The sequence below is a fragment of the Aquarana catesbeiana genome, linkage group LG02 (assembly GCF_042186555.1).
Source record: "Aquarana catesbeiana isolate 2022-GZ linkage group LG02, ASM4218655v1, whole genome shotgun sequence".
In the NCBI taxonomy this organism is placed as follows: domain Eukaryota; kingdom Metazoa; phylum Chordata; class Amphibia; order Anura; family Ranidae; genus Aquarana; species Aquarana catesbeiana.
This window is the reverse complement of record NC_133325.1, coordinates 256022880-256047317: the sequence shown is the minus strand read 5'-3', so window position 1 is coordinate 256047317 and position 24438 is coordinate 256022880. Positions and strand designations below refer to the sequence as shown.

The 24438-nt window shown below is 43.4% G+C and overlaps 1 long non-coding RNA gene across 1 annotated transcript; it reads right to left on the bottom strand.

Annotated features, from left to right (window-relative positions):
* Positions 1-11699: 11699 nt before the first annotated feature.
* On the bottom strand, positions 11700-22819 carry LOC141127663 (uncharacterized). Its single transcript, XR_012241576.1, has 3 exons — positions 22616-22819; positions 21224-21411; positions 11700-18767 (listed from the first exon to the last, which is right to left on the bottom strand). It is a non-coding gene; the product is annotated as an uncharacterized lncRNA (long non-coding RNA).
* Positions 22820-24438: the final 1619 nt, after the last annotated feature.

The window sequence follows — 24438 nt, the reverse complement described above, 5'->3', positions numbered from 1 at the left end:
GGTGTTCGCGTGTTCGAACAAATTTTTTGCCTGTTCGCATGTTCTGCTGCGAACCGAACAGGGGGTGTTCGGCTCATCCCTATTGGGGAGCAGTCCTGCAAGAGACCACTGTCCAAGGGAAATGGTCCAGAACGGAAAAGACCTAACCCATCAACATTCTAGAGATTCGGGCAGCGTACCTAGCCCTAAAGGCCTGGACATTCAGGTTGCGGGGTTGTCCTGTCAGGATCCAATCCGATAATGCCACAGCAGTGGCTTATATCAATCACCAAGGGGGCACCAGAAGTCGTGCAGCCCAGGGAGAGGTAAACAAGATCCTAACCTGGGCAGAAAAGCATGTTCCGTGCATATCGGCATTCTTCATTCCAGGGGTAGAGAATTGGCAGGCGGACTTCTTAATTCGCCAGCAGTTGTTTCCAGGGGAATGGTCACTTCACCTCTACATCTTCCTGGCTATAAGCCAAAGATGGGGGATCCCGGATGTAGATCTGTTTGCGTCCAGGTTCAACAAGAAGGTCAACAACTTTGTGTCAAGAACAAGGGATCCACTCGCATACGGAACAGATGCGTTGGTGACTCCGTGGGATCAGTTCTCACTGATTTATGCATTCCCTCCTATTCTCCTGCTACCACAACTTCTTCACAGGATCAAGCAGGAAAGGAAGTCGGTGGTTCTTGTGGCCCCAGCGTGGCCCAGAAGATCTTGCTATGCAGAGATGGTAAAGATGGTGGTAGGGGGTCCCATGGACCCTACCACCACGTCCAGACCTGCTATCACAAGGACCAGTGTTCCATCCTACCTTACAAGTGCTAAATTTAACAGTTTGGCTATTGAAACCCACATTCTGAAGAATCGTGGGCTTTCAGGCTCCGTGATATCTACCTTGATTAATGCAAGGAAGCCAGCTTTTAGAGTCATTTATTATAGAGTCTGGAAGGCATATGTTTCCTGGTTTGAATCCAGGGGTTGGCATCCCAGAAAGTATGTCATAGGTAGAATTCTTGCCTTTCTACAAATGGGGTTAGGGATGAAGCTAGCCTTGAGTACTATCAAAGGCCAGGTCTCGGCCACTTGCTTCACATTCTTTGGTCCGTAGCTTCATACAGGGGGTAACGCGGCTTAATCCACCGGTTAGGTCACCCCTGAACCCTTGGGACTTGAATTTAGTTCTGTCGGCATTACAGAAACAGCCTTTTGAGCCGATACGTCATATTCCCTTGGTCCTTGGTCCTTTTGACAAGGAAGCTAGTTTTTCTGGTAGCCACATCTTCTGCAAGAAGGGCATCAGAATTGGCTGCTCTTTCTTATAAAGAGCCATATTTAATCATTCACAAGGATAGAGTAGCATTGCATCCTCATCCTAGCTTTTTGCCGAAGGTGTTTTCAGGTTTTTATCTAAACCAGGATATTGTTCTACCTTAATTTTTTCCAGAAGCCTGTTCTACAGAAGAAAAGTCACTATATTCTCTGGATGTAGTGAGAGTAGTCAAAATCTATTTGGAGGCGACTGTTCAGGTTCGGAAAACAGATGTTGCTTGAAGGTTCTATAAAAGGACAGGCAGCATTGAAATCTACTATTGCTAAGTGGATTCGGCAAGTAATTATTCAAGCTTATGGTTTAAAGAGGAAAGTTCCACCTTTTCAAATCAAAGCGCACTCCACCAGGGCTGTTAGTGCTTCATGGGCAGTGCATCACCAAGCCTCCATGGCTCAAATCTGCAAGGCCGCAACTTGGTCTTCAGTCCATACATTCACCAGATTCTATCAGGTGGATGTAAGAAGGCATGAGGATATTGCCTTTGGGTTGCAATGTGCTACGGGCAGCAGTATAGGTCCTCAGGTCTGATTGCACCCTACTTTTTTTTGTGTCTCCCTCCCTTCAGATAGCATTGCTCTGGGACATCCCATACAGTAATTACTGTGGCTCTGTGTCCCATGATGCACGATAAAGAAAATAGGATTTTTATAACAGCTTACCTGTAAAATCCTTTTCTTGGAGTACATCATGGGACACAGAGGTCCATCCCCTCTTTTGATACATGTATATTGCTTTGCTACAAAACTGAGGTACTCCCAGTAAGGGGGGGGGGGTTATATGGGGAGCTAAACTTCCTGTCTAGGGTGTGCCAGTGTCCATCACCTAAAGGTGCCTATAATAACGATTTGGGGGGATCGTGTGTAGGCAAGTCCATTTTGTCGGAACTCCGTAGAAAAGTCCTTCGGAGTTCAGTTCGATGAGAAGTCCGCTCATGTGTACATGGCATTAGTCTGCCTGTAAAGTAGCGCATCTTTCCCATGTTTATAACAGCACCACAGAAAAATTACATTTCTAAAGGAAAAAATTTAATTTAAAATTGCTTGCGGCTGTAATATATTGCCGTATCCCGGCAATATACAATATCTCACAAAAGTAAGCACACCCCTCACATTTTTTAAATATTTTATTATATCGTTTCATGTGACAACACTGAAGATATGACATTTTGCTACAATGTAAAGTAGTAAGTATACAGCTTGTATAACAGTGTAAATTTGCTGTCCCCTCAAAATAACTCAACACACGGCCAATAATGTCTAAACCGCTGGCAACAAAAGTGAAGCCCAATTAGCTATTTTCCCTCCCTGGTGTCATGTGACTCTTTAGTGTTACACGGTCTCAGGTTTGAATGGGGAGCAGGTGTGTTAAATTTTGTGTTATCACTCTCACTCTCTCATACTGGTCACTGGAAGTTCAACACGGCACCTCATGGCAAAGAACTTTCTGAGGATCTGAAAAAAAGAATTGTTGCTCTACATAAAGATGGCCTAGGCTATAAGAAGAATGCCAGGACCCTGAAACTGAGCTGCAGCATGGTGGCCAAGACAATACAGTGATTTAACAGGACAGGCTTATATGCAAGTTATTGTCAAAAATAGTGTTTGAGGACCTGGGTCCTGCTCCAGGGTACATGTATCAATGCCTGTATCCATTTTTTCAGGAGCAGTGATTTTAATAAAGCTTAAAGTGAAACAATTAAAATGAAATATTTCTTTTACTATCGTGCCTGGGGGGTGTCTATAGTATGCCTGTAAAGTGGTGCAGTTTTCCCATGTTTAGAACAGTACCAAAGCAAAATTATATTTCTAAAGGAAAAAAGTAATTTAAAACTGATCGCGGCTGTAATGAATGTCGGGTCTTGGCAATATAGATGGAACTCATTGAAAAAAAATGCATGGGTGTCCCCCAGTCCATTACCAGGCTCTTTGGATCTGGTATGAATATTAAGGGGAACCCCAAACCCAAAATTAAAAAAAAAATTGCGTGAGGGTCCCCTCAAAATCCATACCTGGCCCTTCAGGTCTGGTATGGAAATTAAGGTAAACCCTGCGCCAAATTTAAAAACAAAAGGCATAGGGGTCCCCCCAAAATACATACCAGACCCTTATCCGAGCATGCAGGTCTGGCAGGGTGCACGAAAAGATGGGGGGAATGAGAGTGCACCCCCCCTCCTGAACTGTACCAGACCACATGCCCTCAACATGGTAAACGGGTGACCCCGCCCCCCGATGCCTCGTGACATCAGAGGAAGGCAGATTCACCCATTTACGTCACCGAGTGGCCCCGCCCCCAGCTATATAAGAGCTGTCACCAAGAAGAAGTGTCTCTCGGTGGGAGCCTCCCATGGAGGCAGAACTGTTGCAGTTTTTTTCTCCTTTTTTTGGCTCGTCAGCAGCATGATAGATGAATAGACATCTCAGGACATTTTTATTTCTGTATCTTTTAATAAAAGACTTGTCCCTAAGTGTCTCCTGTCTTTTTTACTATTTTTAACACTTTCTTTTGTGAAATGGTAGAGTTACAATGTACCCCTTACCAATTCACATGGAGAGGGCCAGGATCTGAGGGTCCCCTTATTAAAGGGGGCTTCCAGATTCCGATAAGCCCCCCACCCGCATACCCCCACAACCACCGGGCAAGGGTTGTGGGGATGAGGCCCTTGTCCCCATCAACATGGGGACAAGGTGCTTTGGGGGTGACTCCAAAGCAACCCTCATGTTGAGGGCATGTGGCCTGGTATTGTTCAGGAGGGGGGCACTCTCTCATCCCCCCTCTTTTCCTGCGGCCCACCAGATTACGTACTGGGATAAGGATCTGGTATGGATTTTTGGGGAGACCCCTACGCCATTTTTAAAAAAAAATTAGCACAGGGTTCCTCTTAAAATCCATGCCAGACCTGAATTTTTTTTTTGCATTGATACATGTGCCCTGGGGCAGGACCTGGGTCCCCAAACACTTTTTATGACAATAACTTGCATATAAGCCTTTAAAATTAGCACTTTTGATTTTTCATGTTCGTGTCCCATAGACTTTAACGGTGTTAATTTATTCGTCCAAATTTTTTGCCTGTTTGGATGTTCTGGTGCGAACACCCACTGGGGGGTAGGGGTGTTCAACTCATCCTTACTCAGAACAGGCCTCACCATGGTTGACCAAAGAAGTTGAGTGCTAGGCATCATATCCAGAGGTTGTCTTTGGGAAATAGACGTATGAGTGCTGCCAGCATTGCTGCAGAGATTGAAGGGGTGGGGGGTCAGCCTGTCAGTGCTCAGACCATAAGCCGCATACCACATCAAATTAGTCTGCATGGCTGTTGTCCCAGAAGGAAGCCTCTTCTAAAGATGATACACAAGAAAGCCTGCAAACAGTTTGCTGAAGACAAGCAGACTAAGGACATGGATTACTGGAACCATGTCCTGTGGTCTGATGATGTCAAGCGTGTGAGAAGGCAACCGGGTGAGGAGTACAAAGACAAGTGTATCTTGCCTACAGTCAAGCATGGTGGTGGGAGTGTTATCTGGGGCTGCATGAGTGCTGCCGGCACTGGGGAGCTACAGTTCATTGAGGGAACCTTGAATGCAACATGTACTGTAACATGCTGAAGCAGAACATGATCCCCTCCCTTCGGAGACTGGGCTGCAGGGCAGTATTCCATCATGATAATGACCCCAAACACACTTCCAAGATGACCACTGCTTTGCTAAAGAAGCTGAGGGTAAAGGTGATGGACTGGCCAAGCATGTCTCCAGACCTAAACCCTACTGAGCATCTGTGGGGCATTCTCAAACAGAAGATGGAGGAGCGCAAGCTCTATAACATTCTCCAGCTCTGTGATGTTGGCATGGAGAAGTGGAAGAGGACTCCAGTGGCAACCCTTGAAGCTCTGGTGTACTCCATGCCCAAGAAGGTTAAGGCAGTGCTGGAAAATATTGGTGGCCACACAAAATATTGACACTTTGGGCCCAATTTGGACATTTTCACTTAGGGGTGTACTCACTTTTGTTGCCAACTGTATAGACATTAATAGCTGTGTGTTGAATTATTTTGAGGGGAAAGCATCTTACACTGTACTGTACACACTACTTTACATTGTAGCAAAGTGTCATTTCTTTAGTGTTGTCACATGAAAAGATATAATAAAATATTTACAAAAATGTGAGGGGTGTAGCGCCCTCAATATGGGGAGGGTGCTTTGGGTTCCCCCAAAGCACCTTGTCCCCATGTTGATGGAGACAAGGGCCTCATCCCCACAACCTTTGCTCAGTGGCCACCAGATCCTGCCCCTCCCTGTGTGAATGGGTATTGGGTAAATTGTACCCCTACTCATTCAACGAAAAAAGTTTCAAAAAAAGTAAAAAAAAAAACAAGAGACAGTTTTTGACATTTCTTTTATTAAAAAAAAAAAGTGTCCCATGATGTCCATCCACCTTCAATCAATGGATGCTCTGTTGGTCTCCAAGTCTGCTCTTTCCCCTAGATATTCCTGCACCATATAATGCAGACGCTGGCAAAGGTTGCTTGAACCTTAGCGCTAAGGACTGAAAAATTGTTTAAAGGCATCGGTCAGCCGGCCACCTTCTCCACCGCTCTTCCTCTAAATGAACAAAGCTTCAGAAACATGTTGGCCAGCACCAGGAAATGGTAAACTCCTAGGGTCTGGAAAGGCATTACACAAACTTTTCTTCAAAGCTTCCTGAAGATATTTCATCCTCTGCCCCTTGTGCAAAGGCAGGATGAATTCTGCAACTTTACCCTTGTAACATGGATCAAGAAGGGTTACCATCCAGTAATGATCCCTCTCCTTGATCCCACGCACCCTCGGGTCCTTTCGCAGGCTTTTCAAAATCAGATAGGCTATGCAGCGTAAGTTTCCAGAGGCATTTGATGCTAAGTCCTCTGGGTCACTAATGATAACATTATCCATAACTACATTATCCCAGCTATGTACAACTCCTTGGGTTTCTGGGGACCGAAAACATCCTCTACAACCATGCTGACACAATCCTCCTCCTCCTCTTCTTCCTGTGTGTTTGGCGGCCCCACAGGAATGCTATCTGGATAAAGGGGGCCTTGAAAGGCAAAGAAGTCCTCCTCTTTCTCCTGCTTTTCTGCCTCAAGTGCCCTGTCCAGGATTCCACAAAGTGTGTGCTCCAGCAAGAAGACTAGAGGGACAGTGTCACTGATGCATGCATTGTCGCTGTTCACCATCCTTGTGGCCTCCTCAAATGGTGACAGGACAGTGCATGCATCCTTGATCAGTAGCCACTGGCGTGGCAAAAAGAAGCCAAGCTCCCCTGACCCTGTCCTAGTGCCATACTCGCACAAGTACTTATTGATCGCCCTCTGCTCTGTGTGCAGCCACTGCAGCATTGCCAACATTGAGTTCCACCTGGTGGGCATGTCACAAATGAGGCAGTTGGTGGGCAGGTTGCATTCCCTTTGAATGTCAGCCAGCCGAGCACTGGCATTGTATGACTGGCGGAAATGACCACAGACATTTCTGGCCTGCCTCAGGAGAGCTTGTAAGCCTGGGTACCTGGTCAAGAAATGCTGCACCACCAAATTTAGGACATGTGCCAAACATGGAACATGGGTCAAGTGTCCCTTTTGGAGGGCTGAGAGAAGGTTGGTGCCATTGTAGCATACAACCACTCCTGGCTGAAGCTGGCATGGCGTCAACCACCTCTGAGTCTGCCCCTGCAGAGCTGACAGAATCTCTGCCTCAGTGTGGCTCCTGTCCCCCAGGCAGACCAACTCAATCACTGCATGGCATCTTTTAGCCTAACTGTTTGCGTAGCCCCTTGAATGCTTACGGAGCACTGCTGGTTGAGAGGACAATTCTGCAGAGGAAGAATAAGAGGAGGAGGTGGAGCAGAGAGCTGTGACAGAATTACCACTAGCTTTTTGGAGGAGTGGTGGCAGAACAAGCTTCAACAACACTGAACCCTGTCCTGCATCCTTCCCAGCTGCCAGCAGAGTTACCCAGTGCACCGTGAAGGAAAGGTAACATCCCTTGCTATACCTTCATTCCTCTCAGTGCAGGTTTTTGAAAGGACTGGAGGTATAGTAGGGTTTGAGATCCCAGATGAGGAGCAAGGAGAAGTCCGCCTTTTTCTAAGATGTGGGTCTTTCAAGTGCTGTTGCCAACGGACTGCATGGCAGGTCATCATACGTCTGGTCAAGCATGTGGTGCCTAAGCAGCTACTATTCTGGCCACACTTGATCCACTCCAGACATAGGTTGCAAACAACAATGCAATCTGCTGCACACATGTCGAAAAAGGCCCACACCAAAGAACTATTAAAAGTCAGCTGGGGGTCAGCAGCGCCCTGCACCTGCGGAGCTCTGCAGTGTCATGCAATAGCTTGGCTGCCCTTAAGTTGCGTCCTGGAGGATATCCTGCCTTGTTGGAGTTGTGTCTCCTCCTCCTCCTCACTTTCTTCCTCTCTTCTCTCAGGCACTGAAGTACAGTCAGTGACCTCATCATCCCCTCCCTCCTCATCACTGGAGCTGGGGGAACATGACTACCAGTTTCTTGTCCTTCTGTGGAACCCTCTCTCTATAGGGTCACGTTACTCCCTTTCTCAACCTGGCAACCAACATTCAGCCTTCAAATCTCTGCGCATCCTCCAGCAGCATGTTACCAACACTGTGGTCGAATAATTCTGGGGACTCCTCTGTGCATGATGGCGGAGCTACAGAGGGAGTAACTGTGGACAAGGAGTCGGTGGAATAGGCCACTTTGGCAGCTGCGTTGGAAGGCACACTACTCTGAGCCTGGGTGACAGAGTATGAGGAGAATGAGGAAGACTTCGATATCCACTCCACAAAAACTCTTCTGAATTTTGTGGCTCAATAACATGGCCAGCAGCAGAAAAAAAGGACAAGCGTGTCCCATGGCCCCTGCAGAGGATGCACCATGTCCATGACCACCACTGTTAACTGTAGACACAGAGGCTGCTTACCCTCTTTTAGTGACCTATGAGCATCTGCCTCTCCTTGGTGGCCTTCCGGACATGATTTTTTTTTGTAACACTGCACTACACTGTGTACACTGCCTGAAGTGTATTAGAAACTATAAACCACCAAATATAAGTATATATAGGCTACACTGAATGGAGGAGATAGATAGATATTGGGGATGGAAAGTATTCAGACCCCCTTAAATTTTTCACTCTTTGTTATATTGCAGCCATTTGCTAAAATCATTTAAGTTCATTTTTTTCCTCATTAATGTACACACAGCACCCCAAATTGACAGAAAAACACAGAATTGTTGACATTTTTGCAGATTTATTAAAAAAGAAAAACTGAGATATCACATAGTCCTAAGTATTCAAACCCTTTGCTGTGACACTCATATATTTGACTCAGGTGCTGTCAATTTCTTCTGATCATCCTTGAGATGGTTCTACACCTTCATTTGAGTTCAGCTGTGTTTGATTATACTGATTGGACTTGATTAGGAAAGCCACACAACCTGTCTATATAAGACCTTGCAGCTCACAGTGCATGTCAGAGCAAATGAGAATCATGAGGTTAAAGGAACTGCCTGAAGAGCTCTGAGACAGAACTGTGGCAAGGCACAGATCTGGCCAAGGTTACAAAAAAAATTCTGGTGCGCTTAAGGTTCCTAAGAGCACAGCGGCTTCCATAATCCTTGCATGGAAGACGTTTGGGATGACCAGAACCCTTCCTAGAGCTGGCCGTCTGCCCAAACTGAGCTATCAGGGGAGAAGAGCCTTGGTGAGAGAGGTAAAGAAGAACCCAAAGATCACTGTGGCTGAGCTCCAGAGATGCAGTCGGGAGATGGGAGAAAGTTGTAGAAAGTCAACCATCACTGCAGCCCTCCTCCAGTCAGGGCTTTATGGCAGAGTGGCCCAACGGAAGCCTCTCCTCAGTGCAAGACACATGAAAGCCCGCATGGAGTTTGCTAAAAAACACCTGAAGGACTCCAAGATGGTGAGAAATAAGATTCTCTGGTTTGATGAGACCAAGATAGAACATTTTGGCCTTAATTCTAAGTTGTATGTGTGGAGAAAACCAGGCACTGCTCATCACCTGTCCAATAAAGTCCCAACAGTGAAGCATGGTGGTGACAGCATCATGCTGTGGGGGTGTTTTTCAGCTGAAGGGACAGGAGGACTGGTTGCAATCGAGGGAAAGATGAATGCGGCCAAGTACAGGGATATCTTGGACGAAAACCTTCTCCAGAGTGCTCAAGACCTCAGACTGGGCCAAAGGTTTACCTTCCAACAAGACAATGACCCTAAGCACACAGCTAAAATAAAGAAGGAGTGGCTTCACAACAACTCCATGACTGTTCTTGAATGGCCCAGCCAGAGCCCTGACTTAAACCCAATTAAGCATCCCTGGAGAGACCTAAAAATGGCTGTCCACCAACGTTTACCATCCAACCTGACAGAACTGGAGAGGATCTGCAAGGAGGAATGGCAGAGGATCCCCAAATCCAGCTGTGAAAAACTTGTTGCATCTTTCCCAAAAAGACTCATGGCTGTAATAGATCAAAAGGGTGCTTCTACTAAATACTGAGCAAAGGGTCTGAATACTTAGGACCATGTGATATTTCAGTTTTTCTTTTTTAATAAATCTGCAAAAATCTCAACAATACTGTGTTTTTCTGTCAATATGGGGTTCTGTGTGTACATTATTGAGGAAAAAAATAAACTTAAATGATTTTAGCAAATGGCTGCAATATAACAAAGAGTGAAAAATGTAAGGGGGTCTGAATACTTTCTGTCCCCACTGTATAATATATATATATATATATATATATATATATATATATATATATATATATATATATGTTAGTAGTGAGTGTACAGCTTGTATAACAGTGTACATTTGCTGTCCTCTCAAAATAACTCAACACACAGCCATTAATTTCTAAACCACTGGCAACAAAAATGAGTACTCCCCTACATGAGAATGTCCAAATTGGGCACAAAATGTCAATATTTTGTGTGGCCACCATTATTTTCCAGCACTGCCCTAACCCTATTGGGCATGAAGTTCACCAGAGCTTCACAGGTTGCCACTGGTGTCCTCCTTCACTCCTCCATGACAACATGACGGAGCTGATGGATGTTAGAGACCTTGCGCTCCTCCACCTTCCACTTGAGGACGCTCCACAGATGCTTAATAAGGTTTAGGTCTGAAGACAAGCTTGGTCAGTCCATCGCCTTTACCCACAGCTTCTTTAGCAAGGCAGTGGTTGTCTTGGAGGTGTGTTTGTGGTCGTTATCATGTTGGAATACTGCCGTGTGGCCCAGTCCCTAGAGGGAGGGGATCATGCTCTTCTTAGGTATGTCACAGTACATGTTGGCATTCAGAGTTCCCTCAATGAACTGTAGTTCCCCAGTGCCGACGACACTCATGCAGCCCCAGACCATGACACTTCCACCACCATGCTTGACTGTAGGCAAGACACACTTGTCTTTGTACTCCTCACCTGGTTGCTGCCACACACGCTTGACACCATCTGAACCAAATACATTTATCTTGGTCTCATCAGACCACAGGACATGGTTTCGGTAATCCATGTCCTTAGTCTGCTTGTCTTCAGCAAACTGTGGGCTTTCCTTTGTATCATCTTTAGAAGAGGCCTGCTTCTGGGATGACAGCCATGCAGACCAATTTGATGCAGTGTGCGGCATATGGTCTGAGCAATGACAGGCTGACTCCCCACCCCTTCTACCTCTGCAGCAATGCTGGCAGGACTCATATATCTATTTCCCAAAGTCAACCTCTGGACATGACGCTGAGCATGAGCACTCAACTTCTTTGGTTGACCGTGGCGAGGTCTGTTCTGAGTGGAACCTGTCCTGTTAAAAAGCTGTATGGTCTTGGCCATCATGCTGCAGCTCAGTTCCAGGGTCTTGGAACTCTTCTTATAGCATAAGCCATCTTTATGTAGACTAACAATTCTTTTTTTTAGATCCTCAGAGAGCTTTTTGCCATGAGGTGCCATGTTGAAATTCCAGTGACCAGTATGGGAGAGTGAGAGTGATAACACCAAATTTAACACACCTGCACCCCATTCACACCTGAGACCTTGTAACACTAATTAATCACATGACACCTGGGAGGGAAAATGGCTAATTGGGCCCAATTTTGACATTTTCACTTAAGGGTGTACTCACTTTTGTTGCCAGTGGTTTGGACATTAATGGCTGTGTGTTGTGTTATTTTGAGGTGACAGCAAATTTACACTGCTATACAAGCTGTACATTCACTACTTTAAATTGTAGCAAAGTGTCATTTGTCCAGTGTTGTCACATGAAAAGATATAATAAAATACGTACAAAAAATGTGAGGAGGGTACTCACTTTTGTGAGATACTGTAATAGCAAAAACAACAGTTCAGGAACCTAGTCAAAAACAGAAGCCAGGGCTTGGAAGACAGAGTGGATAATCAGATGAGCCAGGATCAGGAACCAGAAGTAAGCATTGTCAAAAGCCAAAAATTATCAGCAGAAATCAGAAGAGGTCAGCCAGGCCAAGTCATTTACAGGAACACAGCAGGAACACACTGGAGCACTGGAGATAGTGACCACGCGAGGGCACAGAGGGAATGAACAAAGCTGTTTAAATAGCCAAAGGGGGCTGGCTGTAGGCTGGACTAAAGAGGCAGGTAATGGTAACCAGGTGCGTCACTGTGGAAACTATGCATGGCTGGTAATTAACTGACAACTGAGCAGCCTCTGCACACTGAAAGAAAGAGCTGCTAGTTAATAGCAGGAGCCCAGCCCTGACAGTACTCCCTCCTCAATGACCCCTCCCCCTCAGGGGCACCAGACTTGAAGAGAAAACATCTATAGAAAACATGGAGAAAGGCAGGAGCATGTATGTCTGCGAATAAGACCCAAGAGCGTTCCTTCAGACCGTACCCCCTCCAATGAACAAGGGATTGTATGCGTCCACGAAACCTACGGGAGTCAATGACAGATTGTATCTCATATTCCTCATGGCTGTCAACCTGAACCAGGTGAGGGCATTGCACCAAGGTGATATAGCGGTTGCACACTAAAGGTTTTAAAAAGTAAACATGGAATACATCAGAAATACGCATGTTTGAAGGAAGATCTAATGCATAGGCCACTGTGTTAATCCTTACAGATTATGCAGAAAGGCCCAATATACAGAGGTGCCAGTTTTAGTGAGGGAACATGGTGTCAGAGGTTATGAGAAGAAAGCCAGACCCTCTCCCCAATTTGGTAGAAGGGTGCAGGTAGGCATTGCCGGTTAACATGGAGTCTGTACCTCTCTCTGGCCCATTACAAGGATTCTTCGACCTGCACCCAAGTGTAACAGAGTTCCCCAAGATGTTCCTTTAATGCAGGAATTTCTTGTGGAACAAATGTGTCTGGCAATATGGATGGCTGGAACTCATATTTTGTCATAAAAGGAGATAACCGGGAAGCAGCAGTGACAGTGCTATTGTGAGCAAACTCTGCCCAAGACAACAGGTCCAACCAGTTGTTATGGTAGTCAGAAATATAGCAACATAGGAACTACTCTAAGGCTTGGTTGGCCCGTTCTGTGGGCCCATTAGACTGTAGGTGATATGTTGAGAAGAAAAGCTGTATTGTGCACAAAAGGCTTGCCAAAACCTTGACACAAACTGGCTACCCCTGTCTGAGATAATAGCTTTAGGTAATCTATGTAACTGAAAGACCTCCCGAGGGAAAATTGATGACAGTTGTTTGGGCGTAGGCAACTTCTTTAGCAGAATACAATGAGACATTTTTGAAAACTGGTCAACCATCATAAGAATAACTGTGTTGCCCTGGGAGTGGGATAAATTCACAAAAAAAGTCAATAGACAAGTTGGTCCAAGGCCTCTCTCCACTGGGTATGAGGACCACTGGAAGGTATTGGGGTGTTCTATTATGAGCACACATGGGATAAGTGGCTACAAAGGCGGTTACATAAGTGCGGAGACTAGCCCACCAGAATTGTTGAGACATAGACCATATGAGTTTATTGTTCCCTGGGTGTGCAGCTGCTTTAGGAGAATGGTAGGTCTGGAGCAAAGCAGTGCGGAGATATCTCAAAGCAGCGGTCATAAGGTTTTTCAGGAGGGGAATGGAACTAAAAGGCCAGAATTCTCTCATCCAAAGGTGAAGTGAGACTAGTGTGAATAGTGGCCAAAATGCGGTCTGGAGGTATCACAAGAGTAGGAACAGACTCCATCTTGAAAGAGGAGGAAAACTGCTGCGTCAATGCATCTCCCCTATTATTCTTCATACCGAGTAAGAATGCAACTGTAATGTAATGTCATTTAATTGAAGGAGGACAGATAAAGGGCCCACCATGCCCATCTGGGGGATACACATTTTGCCTTAAACAAAAATGTGAGATTCTAATGACCAGTCAAAATTAGGACTGGCAGAGTTCTACCTTGAGGAGATGGCTCCATTCTTTAAAAGCTAAAATGTTGGCTAATACAGTAAGTAGCCACAGGGATGCATAGAGCTCTCAGAGGTAGAACTGTGAGACAAGAGGGTGCCTATTCCAGTCTCAGACGTCCCAAGTTCAAGAATAAAGGGTAACATAGGATCAGGATGCACCAGTACAAAAGCAGTAGCAAAAGCAGTCTTGAGGGACTCACATACTTTATTGGAATCCTGGGACCAACTCTATGGGCTGCCATCTTTCCTGGTCACATCAGTCAGGGGTTTGACCAGAGAAGAGAAATTATACATTTCCAATAATAATTGGCAAAGCCAAGAAAACGTTGTAGACGATGTAGACCTACGGGTCGACTGCAGTAGAAATGACATAACCCAAAAATGTAACCTATTCACGATGGGTTCCCTCTCAACCTCTGTAACACACAGGAGACATCTGTGGGGTGATTTTCTAGGGATTTTGAATATGTGAGAATATCATCGAGGTACACCACCACACACTGCTGCAGCATCTCGGAGGACATTGTTAATAAATTCCTGAAAAACAGCAGGAGCATTGCAAAGACCAAAGGGCATTACAAGGTATTCATAGTGTCTGGTCCTAGTATTGAATTCAATTTTCCATTCTTCACCCTCTTTAATCCTCATGTGATTGTATGCCCCTCTTAAATCAAGCTTAGTGAAGATTGTTGCTCTCTTGAGGTGGTCAAATAATTCTGTAATCAATGGGATAGGATAAGCCTTTTTAACTGTATTGTGATTGAGACCCCCGTAATTGATACAAGGTCTCTCTCAGTTCACCACTCTTCTTTTTCACAAAGAAAAAGCCAGCACTGGCAGGAGAAGAGGATTTGCGGATGAACCCCCGGGAAAGTGAATCTGCAACATATTGCTCCATAGCCTTATCCTCCAAAACAGACAAAGGGTAAACCCAGCCATTAGGAGGGATGGTACCAGGTTGAAGGTCAATTGGGTAATCATAAGGCTAATGTAGTGGCAAAATACCGGCCTGACCTTTGTCAAGGACATCATTACATTCACCATATTCTTCTGGCAATGGAGAGAGTGAAGACATGCACATAACTTTAATCACTTTCTTAAAACATGTATTAGTGCAACGTGTCGACATTGACAGAACCTTGGCACTACGCCAAAAGAGGGATTGTGCCTCTGTAACCAAGAATAACCAATGACAACTGGGTAATGAGGTGAGGAAATGACTTGGAATTGAATTATATCATAGTGAAGAGCCCCAACAACCATGGTAAATGGTATGGTTTCATGAGTCTTATGGACAGGTTGTAGAGGTCTTCCATCAATAGCCTCAATGGCAAGTGGGGAGGCATGAAGCTGCAGCGGTATCGAGTGCTTCGACACAAAGGCACCATCTATGAACAAGCCTACAGCCCCAGAATTGATTAGTGTCTGGGTATCGATGGAAAACTCAGACCAGGAAAGGGTAACCGGAACTAGAGGCTTATCCTTCGGAATAGCTGTGGACACAAAGATACCACCCAAGGTCTGTCCCCTACAGTACCTCAGTTGTGGGCATTGCCTAGATGGGTAGGACAAGACTTCATTAAGTGACCTGCCTGGCCACAGTAATGGAACAATCTCTCCCTCCTCCTAAAGGCCCTCTCTTCGACAGAGACATGTGAAACTCAGCTGCATGGGCTCTACTTCACTGAAGGACTATGGCCCAGGAGGTGAGGGAGGCATGGGTGGGAAAGCAAAGCTTGGAGCCAAATATACAGGAGGCTTCCGTAAGCGCTCTTTAAAGGAAGGTCTCTCTAGAAGTCTAGTACCAATTAGAATGGCAAACGAGATCAACTCCTCAAGATTCCTAGGTATATGTCAAACTGCAATCCCATATTTAATGTTATCAGAGAGACCATAGGAAAAACATCCATGAGAGCCTCAATGTTCCAATCAACCTCTGCTGCCAGAGTACGAAATTCAATAGTATAGTCAGCAGCAGTTATTGATAGTGTGTTCTCATCCTACCTATCCCACTGCTCCTTCAGTGTCTGTTCTTGGACCTCTCATTTTCTCTATCTACACCACCTCCTTGGGTCATTTGATTGCCTCCCATGGCTTTCAATATCATTTCTACGCTGATGACACCCAAATCTATCTCTCCGGCCTCGAGCTCTCTCCATCTGTCTCCTCACACATCACCAACTTTTTAGCAGACATATCAGCCTGAATGTCACATCACTTCCTCAAACTCAACCTATCCAAAACCAAGCTCATGATATTTCCTCCCCCAAGTGCCACTTCCCCTGATTTCTCTGTCAATATCAATGGCTCAACTTTCAACTTGTCCCCCCACGCCAAGGTCCTAGGTGGGCTGGACTCCAAACTAACATTTCGGCCCCACAGCCTATCTCTATCCAAAATTTGCCGCCTCAACCTCCACAACATCTCCAAGATACGCCCTTCCTAACCAATGTCACCACAAAGCTTCTAATCCACTCCCTGGTCATCTCTCACCTCGACTACTGCAACTCCCTTCTCATTGGCTTACCTCTAAATAGGCTATCCCCATTTCAATCCATCATGAAAGCTGCTGTCAGGCCCATCCACCTAACAAACTGCTCAGCGTCTGCTATACCCCTCTGCCAATCCCTCCATTGGCTGCCACTCAATCAACAAATTAAATTCAAGATACTAACAATAACTTACAAAGCCATCCACAACCTGGCCCCCAGCTACATCACTAACCTAGTCTCAAAATACCAACCTAATCATTCTTTTTGCTCCTCCCAAGACCTCCTGCTCTCTAACTCTCTTGTCACCTCATCCTATGCTCACCTTCAGGACTTCTACAGAGACTCTCCCAACCTCTGGAATGCTCTACCCTAATATGTCAGATTGTTTCCTACTTTATCCACTTTCAGACGATCCCTGAAAACTCATCTCTTCAGAGAAGCCTATCTGGCCCCCACTTAACAACTGTACATTTACATTCTCCATCAGCACATGCCCCACAGTTATTACCTCTTGTATCTCTTGACCTTCCCTCTTAGATTGTAAGTTCTAAGGAGCAGGGTCCTCGGATTCCTACTGTATTAAAGAGTATTGCATTTGTACTGTCTACCCTCAAGTTGTAAAACTCTGCGTAAACTGTTGGCGCTATATAAATCCTGTATAATAATAATAATACTCTGTTTAATGGACATGAGGCTTTTGACAGCAGAGGTGGAGCGAGCAGGAATATCAAATACCTATTTAAAGGAGGCCACAAACTCAGGGTAATTCCAGACAAAGGGTTTTTGTGTCTCCCTTTGAGGGTTTGCCTAAGCCAAGGCTTTGTCAAAAAGCAAAGAAATAATGAAGCCTTCTTTGCTTCTGTCCATAGGGAACTCCTGGGGCAGCATCTCAAAATATATCTCAAAATATATTCCAACCTGGTTGAGAAACCCTCTACAGTGAGCTGGAGTGCCCCCAAAATGCTGGAGAAGTGAGGCAGAACCAGTCATACTTTTTAAAGAGGTAGTATTAGAGGAGGGTGCCTGCACAGAGATCGGAGCAGCAGCAGGGATGGCTTGCAACACTAGTTGTACGGAAAGCAGACGGAATGGGAGGATCCAGATGAGAAGTTTGAATCAGGAGCGTCTGTAACGCTATGGCAAACAGATCGGGGTCCTGCTCATCCAATCTGGAAAAAAAGTTACAACTAGGTGGGCTGCTTGCATCTCCTGAATTTATGGCCCTCGTGTAATGTCAGCAACCATAAACCAGGCAGAGATAGAAAATGCAGGTTAAAATCATGCCTTTAATGTAATAACAAATATAACAACAGTTCAGGAACGTAGTCAAAAATAGAAGCAAGGGTTTGGAAGCCAGAGCGGGTAATCAGATCAGCCAGGGTCAGGAACCAGAAGTCAGCATTGTCAGGAGCCAAAAATCAGGAGCAGGAGTCAGCCAGGCCAAATCATACACAGGAACACACTGGAGATGTTGACCAAACAAGGGCAGGGAGGGAATGAGCAAATCTGTTTAAATTGCCAAAAGGGCTGGCTGTAGGCTGGACTAATGAGGCAGGTAATTGTAACCAGGTGAGTCACTGCGGAAACCTCTGCACACTGAAAGAAAAAGCTTGGGGGCCGAGCCCTGAAAGTTATGTATTTTGGGGGACCATTGAAGGGGTCTGTGTATTTTTTTTAAAGAAGTCAGCAAGGAAAAGTAATTTGCCAGCAATGTAAAACCCCTTTTTTTTGTAAATGTCAGTTCTGCTGTAGTGCTTTCTGTACCTCACAGAGATGCACTCAAATTAACAGGAAGGTTTAGGGCTCTCCAGATATGTTATTGAAAATAATTTTGGCATTTTTAGTGTTTCATTTTAAGCATTTAAAACAATCCTTGCTCCTGGATGAGTGAAAGTTTTATTTGATTTTTTTTGCATTGGTAGATGCTCCCCAGAGCAGTGCTCATCCCCGCCATGTTTTTTCTTGCCTATTATCCCAATTTTTTTTTGTTTAACAAACTTGACTTCCATTGATTTCAGTGGGACTTGGGTTTAGCATCCAAACTTCTTTGAAGTTTGCCAAACCCCACACCAACCAAACTCAAACCAAATATTTGGGAAAAACTAAATTTTATGGAGCCTATTACATGTGGGGTCACTGAGTGCCAGAGAAATGAAAAAATCACATTATCACACTGAAGAATATATTGGTATGTGGTAACTTATGCTCCTTGAATTTTGGGACCCTCTATGTCTCTACCCTCTCTATGGTTAGGCATTCAAAAATTCTCACAAACGTGGTATCTCCATACTCAAAAACAGAATGTGTTCAGGAGGTGAAATTCCAAATATGCTCATGCTGTGTGTCTTGTTAAATATCTTGTTAAATAACAACTGGATGTAAAATCTTTAATTTTCAAAAACCTATGGCAAAAAATGAATTCTTCAGAAGACTTACCGTGCCTCTTAGCAAATACCTAGTGGTGTCTGCTTTCCAAAACGTAGTAACTTTTTGGTGTTTCTAGAATCCTGGCACTTTAGGGTCTGTGGAAATGTGATAAGCACTCAGGAAATCAGATTTTTATTTTACGTCCCTTGAAGGCTGAAAGGGTTCACCTTAAATTTTGGGCCCCTCTTTGCATCTAGACTGCAAAGGAGTCTCACACATGTTGTATCTCCATAAGCATGCCTATGTTGTGTGTGATACATACATTTTAGGGATTTAAATAAATGCTATAGTTTGTCAGGGTTGATACTTTCCAAATGTATTCATACCATAGTTTGTAGACTCTATAGCTTTCACACAGTTTAAAAAATATGCATTTCAATAAAATTAATTTGGGTACAGTGCTACACCACCGAGTAAATATCAGTCAAAATATCACAATGTTGAAATCTGAAAATGGCCTGGACAGGAAGGGGGTTTAACTTGCTAGTCCTCCTCAAGTGTTTAGAGTTGAACTTCAAGCAAACACCTAAAAACACAGAGGAAATACTTACAATTGAGCTGTCTATAAAGTGCTGAGATTTACATATCCCTGCCACACAATAAAGTTACGAGGATAATATCACTTTAATTGTTCTCAATGCTAAAACACAGCAATAAATTTAAAGAAATACAGTGGGAGAAAAGGGTAATCATTATACTTGCCTCAATTCGTTTTACTTCAGGGGGTGAAATCACATTTCTTCCAACAAGATCAAAGAAATACTAAGTAACTTAAAGACTAAGTTCACCTTTTTTTGTTTTTTAAAATCCAGCTCCCTTATGTACCAATATACCATTAATGTACCTTGGTTGAAGAAAAATTTAAGCTTTCTTTGATTTTTAAAACTAGACCTTGCCTCAGCCCTTGTATTCTTTTAGAAAGCTTCAACACTTTTGGGTATATTTACTGGCTGACCTCATTAGCACACACCCTGCAACCATCAACTATACTTGCAAAGCTTCTTCAGCAATTCCTTCACATTTGCATTTGCCTGACTTCCCCAGCGTCCCTCCAGATGGGTTCAGGCCACATGCTAAACTCCTTGGGCCCGCATGCAGCCCACGGGACACCCCTGATGTAGTGCAAGGGCCTGTCTGATTGGATACATTGTGATTGGATAGATGGTATGTCTTCCTATTATATAGTTTTGGTAAATCAAAAGGAGATTGTACAGAGATTGTACAATTAGATTGTATAGTGTATGGCCACATTTATACACCTAAAATTACCTAGTTGTGCTTTCAGTGTCATTACTTGTTAATGGCACACCAAACACAGATTTTGCCACATGAACATCTGGGTGACAAATGCAGCAAAACGCACAGTAAAAATTGTGCAACTTGCACCATGTCAAAATGTACCATGAGCTACTTTGCTCCATGTAGCACAGCCCATTGAAATCAACAGGCTGCCCTATGTGTGTCACTGGAAAAATGAGCACCCCCACTACTCTAGGTGTAAATGGGGCCTGGAAGTGCGTTTACACAACAATGAAGCTCCATTCACATCTGTGTGTTTCTAAATGCATGCAAACTGCACAGAAAATGCATGCTTTGCTGAAAAACACTGAAAATGTGTATTATGTTTGTGTTGTCATTACATGTTAAATGCACCATGCTCTGCTGAAAAATTTTTTTTGGAGCTTCTCTGGGGTGACTGTCATGCATAGTGAGTGAGCTGCCCTATGTATGACCAGTGAAAAATGTGAGTTTTCACTACGTGGAGATGTGAACGGGGCATGATAACTGAGTGTCTCTGTCCACTCCCTGCTATGCATGTGTATAAAGATGGCCATACAATATGCAATCTGATTGTACTATCTCTGTACAATTTCCTTTAGATTTATCAAAACTATGTATCAGGAGGACCCACCTGACCAATTCATTCAATTTGTATCAAATCAGACAGGCCCATGTACTATATAGCTGATGGGAGACCTAAAGGAGATTGTACATTATAATTATATTATATTATAATAAGGGAGGTGTGGTCCAGAGTGGTGAACACGCCCTATCACACCCTCTACTGTGATGCAATAAGGAAGTGAAGGCTTCTGGGAGATGACCTACAGGAAGTGAATGCTGAGAGACAATCTAAAGGAAGTGATGGAATCTGAAAATAATTTAAAAAATTCAAACAAACTAACAAGATTTTAAACCTCCTGTGGATGAGGTAAGTGAGAGGAAAGCACATTGGGGTAGCTGGGCCAGAAATGGCATTGGAAATTGCTTCTGTTTATTATGAAAACTGAAATTCTGCCTGAAAAAAGTGAACTTATCCTTTATTTCTCATGAGATAATGCTTTAAAACAGCAAAGGAGCATATTCCTGTGAGATTTGAGCTACTCAAATTTCCTTGAGACTTTACCAGAAAGAGTGTGATGTCACTCTTGTCTAGGCACAATGGCTGAGAGTCAGGAGTAAGGTCCTGTAAGGTATACTGTATATAATTCTTTCTCCTACTTTTTTAATTTATTGCATTCTTAGCATGGGTGAAAATACATTAGCAGACCTTTTGTTTCAGTTTTGTTTTAAAGAAAACACTGCTGTCCTCTCTCCACTTCCAGCCTGCAGATTGTACCATGAAAGAGTAATCTTCTCATATCAGTATGTTTCTTGTCAGCATATTTGAATGCAGAGCATCTGATTAGCTCCCAGTGCTAAGGTTCCCTCTCCCAGCCTGTGCTGTGGTACAGGGAGCTGCAAGAAGATGATACCAAGTCAAATGCAAGTACTCCCAATGGCTGCATTATACATACGTTTAATTATTTATTATTGAATACAAAACTGCATTCATTTGTGTATTTGATATCTGCTTAAAGTTCAGCTTTACAGCGTTTTCTAAATATGCTGGAAAGATAGAAATACATAAATACATTGTAACTAGACTGTTGTATTATAGATTATGGCCAGTCTGCAATTTATCTCAAACAGTTGTACAGCTGCAGAGTAGATTTTTAATTACATCTACTGTATATTATTGTTTGTAGAACAGTATATACATTGATGTTTGCATGGAAATAAGTTTCATAGCTTTAGAACATCTCCTAGTGGAGAAAAAGGGGGTCACATGAAAAAAATCTAACCATGCTAGAATAGAGGCTTAATAGTGGCCTATTTATCTTATATATTCTTGTTTTTTTGCTTAACATATCTATTGTGAGATGTGGCCATATCAGATTGCACAGCGTTAAAAATAGAGTTTATTGATCAATGTAGCAACCATAATGTCAATATACATTGACAAGTTTCCAGATATTTAATAGATCATGAATGATCTATATGTGTTCGGGGCCTGTCAAGCTTTAAGAAAACTCACAGTAAGCATCATTCAAAAAAAGTGCAAAAGCTCTTGTCTTAGAATATACATGTACTCACATGCTTAACTGCCCCAGTTTTTTTTTTTTATATATATACATTCACCACAGTATTATGTTTGAAATAGTATCTGCATGAATACATAAAAGTGATGCTGTAGTAAGGACACTGTGTTGATTTTCCACTTACTAACATATTTTTCTATGTATAACTTACAAGGTAATACAGAAAGGTCTTCACCAGAAAGCACTCATCATTTTTTAAAACAACAACAATTATTTGTGTCCTCTTGATTCTAAAATGTACTGACTCTTCTAATAACAATAACACTTTAAGCCTAAGTAGTACAGGAGAGTAAAACAAAATATCTTTTTAAAAATGATGTATTGACAATCCTGATCAAGAGAGCCTCAACATTTGTATTATATCATTGATAACAAATAGTCCCTTTTAACTACATTACATAGGTGAAGTTTAGAAATACCAACAGTTGTCTGTGAGTCCAATATACACATTGATGCTGATTTACTACTGTCACATCTAAGCTGACACTTTGCAACCTCCATGAAACACGAAGTAAACATACCTGGAAACAGTATTTGTCTGTTGCAAATCCAACAGAGCTGTTCAATGCAGGATCTTCAGATTTAAGACAGCAGTGCAGACCGTTCCTGAGGCTTTTGAAGATCTACTAGCTATGTAGTTGTGAGCCATGATTTTAAATTCATTTAGCTGGTGTACTGTATTTGTTTTCAAAGACACAGTTGGTAGTTATGCAATGTTCAAAGTGCTATGTGGATGAAAAGAGCAGAGGATATTATTTTATTTGAAGAAAATGTGCTCAACATACCTGAATCAACAAAACACTTGCTAAAGGAAAATGTAGGATGTTGACAATGTTCATGCATGTTAGCTAGTCTATGCTTTTATGACAGGTTTTTGTTTACCTGTGCTTACTCAGTATGAACCCTAACTCATTCACATGGGGAGGGGCAGTATCTGGGGGCCCCCTTATTGTTAAATGTGTTTCCAGATTCTGATAACCCCCCCCCACACACACACACAGACCCTTGTCCTTATCAACAGATCAACATGGAAACAAGGCACTTTGCTGGCAGAGTATCCCCCATGTTGATGTAGCTTGATATGGTTCAGGAAGGAGAGCATGCTTACTCTTCACTTTTCTGACCTACATGCTTGGATAAGGGTCATGCATGGATTTTTGGGGGACCCTATGCTTTTTTCATTTTTTTTCATGGGATTCCCTCTTAAATACATACAAGACATAATGGGTCTAGTATGGAACTTGGAGGGACCTCACACAATATTTTTTGTGTTGGTATCCCCCATTACCATCTATAGCAGACCCTCATCTAGGATATGGGTCTAGTATAAATGAACAAAATCCTCAGCCGTTTGTTTACAAACAGAATGAAGCTTTCAGGAGTAGACATTTTAGGAGTAGACAAGATTCGGGTGTATTATTAGTGACTAATTTAAACAAATACAAAATAACGCAACAACACTTTGTCTGAAATTCAAATTAAATTCAAGTTGAATTTGAAAATGAAATTGATTTTGAAAACATATAAACCCGAACCCTGAAACCCCATAAAGACTATGGGACCCAAGTTTGAAAAATCGAAAGTCCCTATTTTGAAGTTTTATATGCAAGTTATTGGCCATAAAAAGGGTATGGAGGCCTGAGTACTGCCCTGGGGGACATGTTTAAATGCACATTTTTTTTTAAAAAGATTGTTTTTACAGGAGCAGTGATTTTAATGATGACTAAAGTGAAACAATAAAAATGAAAAATTCCTTTAACCCCTTCACTACCCGGCCATAGTCAAATGACGTCCACAGATGGGATCTCCCATTCTGGGTGGATGTCATATGACGACCTGGGCTTCCCGGCGCCAACACGCCCGCCGCGTTGCTCGGGACCCGGTGCGTGTGCCCGGCGGCCGCAGTGTCCACTGGGCACACCCGCGATTGCCCGTTAACTGGGCCGGACCGTGGATCTGTGTGTGTAAACACACAGATCCACGTCCTGTCAGTTGAGAGGAGACCGATCTGTGTTCCGAGTACAGAAGAACACTGATCGGTCTCCTCCCCTTGTACGTCCCCGCCCCCTACAGTTATAATCACTCCCCTAGGAAACATTTAACTCCTCATCTCCCCCTAGTGGTTAAACCCTTCCCTGCCTGTCACATTTATACAGAAATCAATGCAATTTTATAGCAATGATCGCTGTATAAATGTGAATGGTCCCAAAAATGTGTCAAAAGTGTCAGATGTGTCCGCTATAATGTCTCAGTCATGAAAAAAAATCGCGATCACCGCTATTACTAGTAAAAAAAAAAAAAATAATAATTTTTTTTAAAAAATGCCATAAATCTATCCCGTATT